The sequence below is a fragment of the Anomalospiza imberbis genome, chromosome 4 (genome assembly GCF_031753505.1).
Source record: "Anomalospiza imberbis isolate Cuckoo-Finch-1a 21T00152 chromosome 4, ASM3175350v1, whole genome shotgun sequence".
NCBI classification, from domain to species: Eukaryota; Metazoa; Chordata; class Aves; order Passeriformes; family Viduidae; genus Anomalospiza; species Anomalospiza imberbis.
In genome coordinates, this window is record NC_089684.1 from 9,271,833 (window position 1) to 9,282,428 (window position 10,596).

The window sequence follows — 10,596 nt, forward strand, 5'->3', positions numbered from 1 at the left end:
TATTTAAAATACAGTTTCACACTGTGTTTGTTTCTCAGTTAATTAGCTGTTATAGAGCTTTTTGTGTGCTCTCAATGAGAACATGTGCCCATAATGGCAAATAATTTTTCAGAAGCAGCACAAGCTAAGGGAGTAGAGGAGCTTCCCACAGCACAGCACATCAGTCATAAGTGATTCACTTCAAAGTCTGAGCATATTTGATTTATTCCAGAGACTTCCCTGTTTGTTTACAACCTAAGCTGATTTTTCCTGAGGTAGGCTGCATGGATCTTGACTTCTATAAACTCTTCTGTGCTTAATCTAAACTTGTGTCTATTGTGCTTTTAAGAAACAAGAAGAACATTGTAGGTTCATCTGTTTGGTGCAGGCTTTTGCTGGAAAAAGGCTGCAGTTAAATGAAAATGTTCAGTTTAAGAGGATTCCAGCCCTAGATACTCAATTTTGCAAGTTCATCACAGTTTACTATGCCCCATAAATACTATTAATTGCATGTTACAAAACAGATTAAAAAAATTATTTGAGGTAGACATCCTTCCCAGTCCCTATCTCCCACTCTCATCACCCCCTTTTCTTTTGTACAAGATCATTTTATCCCTCAGCAGGACTGTTTCCCTCAGCAGCAGTTTTTCTGCTTTGAGCACGAGCAGATAAAACATTGAATCAGCATGATTTAGACAATGCACAGCAGTGCATGGCAGATGTGGGGCTCAGTGTTTACACCTTGGTAGAGAGAATGGCAGCTTTTAAGTCAATGCACCATATAGTTAGGTGATGTAGTTAAAACCAGGAGACACTGAAATTATATACCTATTTAATATTTTTAAGTAGTTAATTATATTTTTTCCCACAGGACCTAAAGTAAGAGCATTTCAATTATAACTGGAAATATATATATAAATAAATTTAAAATTATATATGCAGTAGCAGGCATATATAGTCTTTTTAGTCCTACATTAATGCAATTATTTAAATTGTAATATATATGCACTGATTTTAAGTATTTATTGAACATTACCATGATTGCAACACACTTTCAGTTGATGTAGTATATTTTAGGACAGAATATATTTGTACTGTACTTCCTATAACAGTCAAAGGCAACAGTTTATAGAGTCTTTTCCATCATCAAGATTCATTACATTTTTAAAATTTTCACTTTCGGGTTACCAGAAGTATTTATGTAGCTGATTTTCTGAAGAACACAGCTTAGCTTATAAACCATAAAGGATCAGACTATAGTAAATTTCATCTCAGTAGGAAAGGGGGTGTTTATACAAGCTCTCTCTTAAAAAATCCCAACATCTTATTTTCATTGGGTTGCACAGAAACCCCACATGTATTGTTAAGCAGCAAGCCAATTTATGTCTCGCATTTCATCACTGCCTTCATTTTGGGTAGATATCAATTGGAAAGAACAGGTCCAAAGCACACAGAGTCTTTAACACTCTTTCTGTCCTACATGAAATCTAACTTGTATTTTCTATAAGGGAGGAACTGCAGCAGTTTCTGAATTTTGTGATTTTCAACTATAATTTCTTGTTCTTTCAGGTGTCTGCAGAGGATCCCAACACATCACAGAGTTACTTCTGTGTTTAACAGTTTTAGCAATGATGGAGACAGGTAAGTGTTTCTGCTGGCACACCAACAGGGATGATGACTAGAAGAGAAGTGGATCATCTTTGGCTTGCAGTAATCTAAGCATGAGCCAGATTTGCAGCTGCTCTGCAGGGAGAAATTTATCCTGTGAAAAAGGTTCTGCCCACAAACTGCTGTGGACTCTTTCCTTCCCTGTGTAAAGTGGAGTTTGGTCAGATAAATGTGAGCCCCAGGGAAGGTCATTTAGTTCGTCTTTGATCTGGCCCTGCTCAGCTTCCCATGTTTGAAAGGGATGGTTTGGGGGCAGGTGCATCTATTTTAGGAGTTATTAAAAAACAAAACCAAACAAAAACCCTAAGACACTTGCATGAATATCCTATGGTTCTACTTGTTGAGTTACTCAAGACAGAATTACTGTGTAGGCCAGAAAACAGATTATTTTCAAAGAGTCTAAATATTTTTTTCTTCTCAGTCGCCCAGGAAAATGATACTTAGTTTGAATCACATTCCTGTAGTTAATGGAGAATATTTTGGTCTCTGAGACTGTAAGTCCTGTATTTTATTAAATATCTTTGCTCACATATATTTCTTTGTAAGGGTAACTATTAACTTTGGAACAAATCTCACAGGGAAACAAATTTGTCCTCAACAAAAGAATGTGCCTGTTAAAGCAGGCAAATAAATTCCTGGAATTTTACAATTCAACTAGTTTAGTTGCATGTACAATCACATCCTCACCACTTTGTATTCATTTTGGGATAATAAACTAAATCACAGGGTTAAACACAGAGTGTCAGGTTCATCAGCTGCCTGGTTTGAACTGACTGAGCGGGTGGAAACACTGCCAAGAAGGCAGTGTTGAATGCCTCATATTGATGCCTTTTTCTGAAGTATGAAACATGTTGAGCACAGATACCTCATTAAGGTGCTTAATTCATATTTCTGCTTTCCTTTCATTATTTGCTTGTCCATGACATGCTGTTCCTTGTGCCATCATTTGAACTGGAACCGAAGCAACATAAAACTTGCTGCTACTGAGGAGGGGATGTACCGATGCCACTGAGCAGCAATGTACCACATGCTTGGAAACAGGGATGAGAACAGTGAAAAAGGAAGGCAGAAAAAGAGAAATATAAGATTCCCCTTTCCTTGGAAGCCCCAGCTGCAAGGTAATAGCTGGGCTTAAGACCTGTACCTCAGTTAAAGCATTATATACAGGTATGCCTTGCAGGACTAGAGCTTTAGGAGGAGGGAGAGCTTCTAACAAGGTACAAAGGGCAAATGCTACTTGGAACATGGTGATTTAGGACACTCTAAAACCATGCTTCTCCTGAAAAGAGCAGATGGCTGAGAGAGAATTGTAAACCTTTAATTGTCAAAGCAGGACCTAGTCACTGGTCATCTGGCCATGTGTTCTCAGGATCTCTTCCCAGCAGGAGTAACATGGTGGCAGAGCTGATGTGCCCCATAGGCAACTGCATGGAGCTATAGGGTAGAGTTTGTATCACTTAAAGCAGTTTGGGGGATGATGCAGAAGAGGACCTCTGCTGCAGTCATAGTCCTGGCCCCACTGCAGCAAGGTTGTTTTCACTAACACAAGGAAGAATAGTAAGGATTGGAGGGTGATCAGTCTGGAAAATCTGATTTTTGCATCTAAGACATGTCAAGTGTTTTTGCAATGTAATAATTAATGTTAAGTGCTTGAATTTTTCATATATTTTAAATATACACACATACATACAATACATAGTCCAATAAATTGATTTTTTAAATGAACCTCTGTACTACAGTAATAATAATAACCTTAATGAAAAATAGTAAATTCAATGATTATGTGAAATTTTTCACACAAGAAATGGCATTAATTTTACCCTACCACAGTTATCAGATACTTTGCAAATGCAAAGATCATTTATGGAGATAATAGCAGCTTTGACTTTTCTTCATAAGCCTATTCAGCTTGTTTTGCTTTCTAGTGGCAGCAGGCTTCTGGCCTTCAGAGCGTTATTATTTTTCCCTACAGATCTTCCAAACATTCTGACAGAAATGTTAAGCCTAATTGTCAGCATTTAACACATGGAAATACATGCATGAGCAGATATTTTCCCTGCTTTTCTTCAGCAAGTTCAATACTGTTCTTTCTCTCACTGCACAGCATCCAGAGTGTATCCACAGGTGCCGTGCCTTCACGCTTGCTTTCCCCTAACCCTTTTCCCGGTGTTCCCTTCACAATCACTGCTCCTGGCAATTCACTGCTGGGCCTGGCTTCCTCCTTCATCTCTGCCACTCTGCTTTGCTCCAGCTGCAAGTGGCTGAGACTGGCATTAGGATTAGTCTCACCTGGCTTGGGTCAAGCGGGATGCTGAGCCCAGCCAAGCCCCAACACGGTTATTCATCGTGCTCCTCCTGCACGTTCTCAGCCTCATTATCCAAATGTGAGGTACCCTGTGAGGAACCATGGAGAAGATGTTCACTAGGGAGACAAACCAGTGCTTCTTAAAGAAATTCCTGTAATCCTTCAGTATTCCTAATGTAAAGGGAAAACCAGGAAGTGGGAGAATATTTATATGTATCATGTTGCTGTAAATGCTAGGCAAGTTTGTGCTATGCAATACTTTTCAAATGATATTCAAGATTTATTTTTGTTCTTCTTTTAGATCAAACAAAATTGTAAATAGCAGTATTAGACAAAATAATATTTTCCTGAATTGGGAGGGGTGTTCATCTGTGACAGAGAAGCTTATGATGAAAAAGAAAATCAAATCCTCTAAGCTCACAAAAAATTAAAAGTAATAATGTGAGTTTATACCATAATTTATGGGGTATAATTAAGTAAACTGTAGGAGGTGATAATCTTGAGGAAAAAAGTTGATTAAAAGAAGAGATTAAAAGGATGTCCTTTTTAAAGTACAACACCAACTAACAGTACTCAGAAATGTTTTAATAATTTGTGTACAATGCAAAAATTTTTGCATTTTGACAAAATGCAAAAGTACATGGATTCATATATCCATTTCTACTTAATTTTATTAAATTATTATAGAAGGCCACGTTCACTGAAGGAGCCATTGCACTGTGAAAGTCATTTCCTCTTACCAAAGGCTTTCCTGTGTGCCATGGGGAGCAGTAAGAGTTTGTTATCTGCATTAATCTCTTTAACTGGATTAAATTCTTGAGAACAAAATCCACTCAGTTCCTGGACTAGTATATGGGCCAGATCTGTCGAACAGGTATTTATGAACAGACATGCAGACAATTTGACTATGTTCCAGAAGATTAGAGTTGAACTCTGTGTCACAGGTTTTCCCAGGAGGCTAACTGAGAAGACTGCACCTCTTTCTAGGGCCATAGTCCTTCTAACAATTCTATGGTTTGTTTTCTTTAATCCAAATAGAAAAAAAAAATAGATGAAAACATTATAGAAAGCGGAATGGAAACAAATCTGTGTTTGAGCCAGCATTGTTTTGGCTACTCCCTGTGAGGTTTTGGGTCGATATTAGGTAGGGGCAACATAATCTAGTGCTACATTTCAACTTGATAAATGTTTTGGAGATTATTTTTACTTGTTCTATGTTTTTGCTTTGGCACTTGCAGTCCTGACTTCATATACTTAGAGGTGACCTGACTTAATTTCTTCTGTGTAGTATACAGAGAGAATTTTTCATTAGCATTCAATTCGTTTGGTGTTGAAACTTTTGGCCATTTGAAAATAATTTTTGATTATTTTTAATACTTTTTCCATATGAATTTTTGAAAATACAATCATTTCAGCTCCATTTCTTTCTAGGAATTTGTTCAGACTGAGAAATCTAAGTAAAGTAACTTAAAGTACTTATCCTTTCTTTTTGAAGTGTTTTAAGCTTCAAAACACCTTAAGCTCAAAGCAAATCCTTCTTCTACCAAAATAATTAGATTAAAAAAAAAAAGATGGAATAAAGTACAAATGCTGTGGTGACTCTGAAATTGGATATTATACATATTTTTCTGTCCTGAATAGCACGTCAAGATGTGCTACAAATACCTGCAAGCAATCTTCCTATGAAATTCTGGTATTCAAGTTTATTTTTTGATGACCAGGCCCTCTGAGGGCATGATCACACCTCTCTAATACAATTAAATAAACATCTGTGAAAATCCTGAAGGAAGAAACTTTTTTTTTGGTGCCTGTATGACAGAACTGAGTGTTCTGTTCATAGACACAATTGTGGAATAACTGAAAGCATGCTGATTTTTTTGCTTATTCCTCATTAGATACGATGAATCTTTACATCTTTACATTAAATATGAGGTATCTTTACATACAAACACCACCACCACCACCACCCCCTAAAACACAACACAACGAGATTATTCATGTAAGGTGTTATTTTGTAGCTTTTAATGACGGTGAGGAAAATGGTTAAAGGGGATGACGACATGGTCGATCTGACACTGATAGGTGTAGAGTACTGACGTCTGGTGGTAAAGCCGTGTAAAACAGAAGAATGTGGCTAATAAGTCCATTTGAGACGGTCTGTTATTAAATAACAGCTTTCATGAGACCAATCTGTTTCTTTTCTACTTCTGTTTGTTCAGAAATTATTCTGCAGCATAGCTTAAATGCATTCAAACACTCTGTCTTTATATATATATATAGAGAGAGAGATAGATAGATAGATAGATAGATGATTGATAGATAGATATACAGATAGATTCAGCCCTTAAATATCAGTCAAAAGTGAGAGTGAATTAACAGGGTGTGAATAACTAAAGGATTTCAGTGGGAAACCTGACTTTTTGGCATTGCTCATTATTCTAAAGGAATTTTTTTAATCTTTAGCAGGGTTTTCCACCTACTTTAGAAATGGCATTTGTACATAATTATCATTGCAAGATAGTAGTGTGAATCACTACACCACCATCCCCAACTGTAAATGACACTTGCTTTTGTAGTACAGTGATTTTTTTTGCATATTAAAGGTAAAATTTATAAATATGCTATTTATGATGCTGACTTACCTTACCTGGTGAAAAAACAGGGATATTAAACTTTTGGAAATACTTGTCACTTTCTAGAATAAATGTTTTTAATATAGCTATTCCTCTTAATTAATGATTAATTAATCTTTAATTTTTAATTAAACTACTGAGTGGTAAAATTAAGTAGTGACAGCTTCCAGTTATATCTAACCTTGTTTGGCATTAAAGTGAATAGCAGAGTTCTAAATTCCTGTGGAGCAGAGCTGTGCTTGGTTCAAAAGCCATGGGACCCTGGGGCCACTCAACCTAGTGATCACTGTGGTCAGCGGCATTAGCTCTGCAGACATGGAAGTTGCATCTTATGCTGCCTTATGTCTAGCTAGCCAAGCAGCTGTCCAAAACCAAGCTGTGTTATCATTAGAGCTTAGAACATAGAGTGGGATAGACCAGATGATATTCATGATAATTTTAGGGGCCTTAGGATATCGCCCCTGGTCTTCACCTACCATGCTGGAAGGAGTGTCAAAAATGACATCTTGCACCTGCTGGCCCTGTCGAGGGTATCAAACACCCTGGAAAATGCAAAATGCCACCAAGTTACTGCACTTAGGTGAGTCTTACATGTCTTAATCTCCATTGTTTTGGCTGGAGCTTCTCAGCACAGGGCAGACATCAGAGCCAGCCTTGTGCTGCTGTCTCTGGCTCAACCCTCCAGTCTTGCTCCTTGGCAAGAAGACAACACAGTCAAATCCACCTGTGGATCTTCCCAATCCCAGCTGGAGGAACAGGCACGTACATCACATGTGTAGCACTTCTCTTGATACAGCATTTCCTCTTAATATGTAATTACAATATATATCTGATTTAATAAAGAAAATGGGTAGGATTAGGGCAGCGGAGAACCTTGCCACTTCACTTACTGGTGCCTTCCTAAAGGTGACAAAATGGAAAATATTTTTTTGAAAAACACTAATTCAATTCAGCTGTGGTTCGGTTTTGTTTTGTTTTGTGCTGGGTTTTTGTTTGTTTGTTTGTTTGTTTTTTGTTTTTCCAAATGTAGAATGAAGTATTTATCAAAAAGAGATCATAGTAAGAGGAGCAAAACCTTAAAAAAATAATTGAACTAAATGCCTTACCAAACATGTAACTTTCTAGGTTCTTTCTTAATTCAGTTTAACAACATATAGTCCCTTCTCTGGAGAAAATTCCAAGCTAAATAGTGTTCTTGCTGAATTTGTTCTTGATATAGCTAAGTATGGGAAATGTGCCTCGGCCACTGCTTAATTTTAGGAGATGCTTAAGTTTACTTGCATCTAAACCTAACCTGAATGATAACAGCTGGTATAAATACATGTTGTTTTCTTGTTTGATTGAACCAATTATTAAGATTCATTGGAGAGCTTCCTCAGAAAAAAACTTTCCTCCCCCCAAAAAAGAACCTGCTTGTATATAAGTATGTATTTATCACTTATTTTTCTCTTAAAAATAATTCATTAACTGACTGCACAGTCAGTTAATCTCCAAGTCCACAAAAAGGCACCAGAATAAGTGACTAGGCAAATCCAAAGACAGAATATCTGTAGTAAAATTTCTGACTCAAGTGGAAACATTGGCAGTGTTTAAAATCCTGTCAAAGATTGACTTTGCTCAGTTCCCCTCTCCCATGTGACAAATGTGTGAAATATCCTCCTGCATGCATCTCTTCATTATTTCTGCAGTATCTGCAGTCTGGAAAGAGTCCTGGAACTTGGCTTCTGACCCTAAACACAGGAAAAGGAACTGTCAGCCCGTAGTCTTATACTTATCTGATTTTGGTGCACTTATTTTATTTGGTGCACTGCATTTTCCACAGATCAATACTTGTGCTTGTGGTGACGATGTCTCTCCTTAACTGCCACACAACCACGTGTGCCACACATAAGGCTGTTACTCATTCTGGTGGTCTGTGTGTGCCTGTCCCAGAGCCAGTGCTGAGAGAGAAGAGCTGTTCCAATGAACTGGTGCAGGCAATGGAACGGATGCACAAGCAAAGCAATTGGTGGGGAAATGGACAAATGGGTATTGCTAGTGGGGCAAAGAGGATGTGAGAAAAGAAATGACAACGTGGTGACAGGGTAACAACAGAAAAGGGAGCGAATCAGAACATGATGCCATGTAGCAGGGAGCCCCGAGAGTGGAAACAGAGTTGGGATGGGTCACACCTCAAGCACTGGACAGGATGGGAAAACCACTGAGGCATGGAAATAATTTCCAATCTGATACGAGATTACAGCACAGATCTGAATGAGCAAGAAGGAATTTAAAAGAAAAAATAACAACACTCACAAATACATATTGGTATGAGAGAAATAGGTTTATTTAGCAATATTTGAAGATCATAGACATGAGTCCAAAGAGAAATTAGTTCTGCACAACTTATAAACTCAGCAGGACTTTGAAATAATAATAGAAAGAGTAAGAAATAAAAAAAATGCATATGTTAAGAGACATATATATAGAATATCTCTTGACAGTCAGACATCTGAGAACATCTATAACAAGGCCGAAATACAGATGCAAGAAAAGAAAGATTCAAGATCTTCCTCTGTGAGTACATAACTTTGCAGTGGCTCAGTCATTAAGATTGAGCAACAAGATCCCATGAGATCAGAGAAGAGAATGAAATAAAGGCATTTCCTTTATTTCCTTCTGAATTTATTTGTGACATCAGAACTATAGCAAGTAGCAAAAGGATTTCAAATATGTGATGGGACTTCTCTGCCATGTTTCTGAAAAGTTGTGTAGAGAATTGCAAACGTATATAGCATACATAGCATAAAATAAAATTAAAAATCCCAAAGATAATGTCTGTCCATAAAAATGTTAATTTCCTAATATATTTTATATTGCTGTTTTCCCTGTCTTCTGTAGTTTGCTTTTCTACTCCACAATTTTGGAAATGGAAAATATCTTACTATATTATGACTGAATCTTAACTCTTAATGTATCTCTGAGGACCACTGAGGGATTTCTAGCTCATGTGATTTGGCTGGCACCACTTGCTTCAAATTATTTTTATGGTTTTTTATTAGCAGGATAAAAACAGTATTTAAAAAGGATAAACCTAAAAAAAAAACCACTGAAATGAAGTATAGTGCAAATGTTTGCTTTTATGTTCAGAACGTGTTACACTTTCATATTTCTATTATGAGATATCCTTTAAGGAAAATTAATTTTCCTACACTGTTGTCCAACCAGGAGGGAACGAATGGTCTCCCAGGAAGCTGAAGCTTCTCTAGTTTTCAGCCAGAACTAATGAAGGTCCATTAGGAGGTCCCAGGTCCATCTCAGGAGTCTCAGGGACAAGGCAATAGGAATACTTTTCTTCGAATACCTGCTAATTTTTAATATAATCATCCCAATTCCCCTTATTAGCCTCTGTTTTGTCCTTTTGTTCTGAATGACAGGAATTGTCTGCTCTGTTACCTGTCTACAGACAAGTAACAGAGCAGACAATTTCATTAAAAGCTGAGAATTTCATTAAATGGTGGTGGCTGTGCTCTGGCTCCTGATAGATGAGCATGTGCATACGGCCCTTCATGTTGGCTACATTTATCCCTTAGCTTCCTTCTGCCCATTCCATCTTCATTTCTATGCAGATTACCAGCTCTCAGAAATGCATTTTTCATCCTATGTTTGTCTAGCAACAACCAGAAAAATGAATGCCAAGCGACACAAATATTGCATGCACAGCAAATGAAAGTTATGAAACATTGCCAAGTGTCTTGCAAGTGTTTCTGGTTTATTCTATTCAGATTACCTGGAGGATACTATAATAGGCAGAGTGAAGTTATAACCAGAGATCAGCAAAATTCAGAAATATTGATGTTTCAGTGTGTGTAAATAGAATAATTTAAATTCCAAAAATTAAAAAAAAAAAAGCCCTAAAAAAATTCACTTATGATTTGTTTGAACGCGTCCTTTTACATTTTTATTGTATTCTGTTTCAGAATTTCCAAAATTGAAGCATTTTATTCTGCAAATAATTATTTTGCCTTTCCT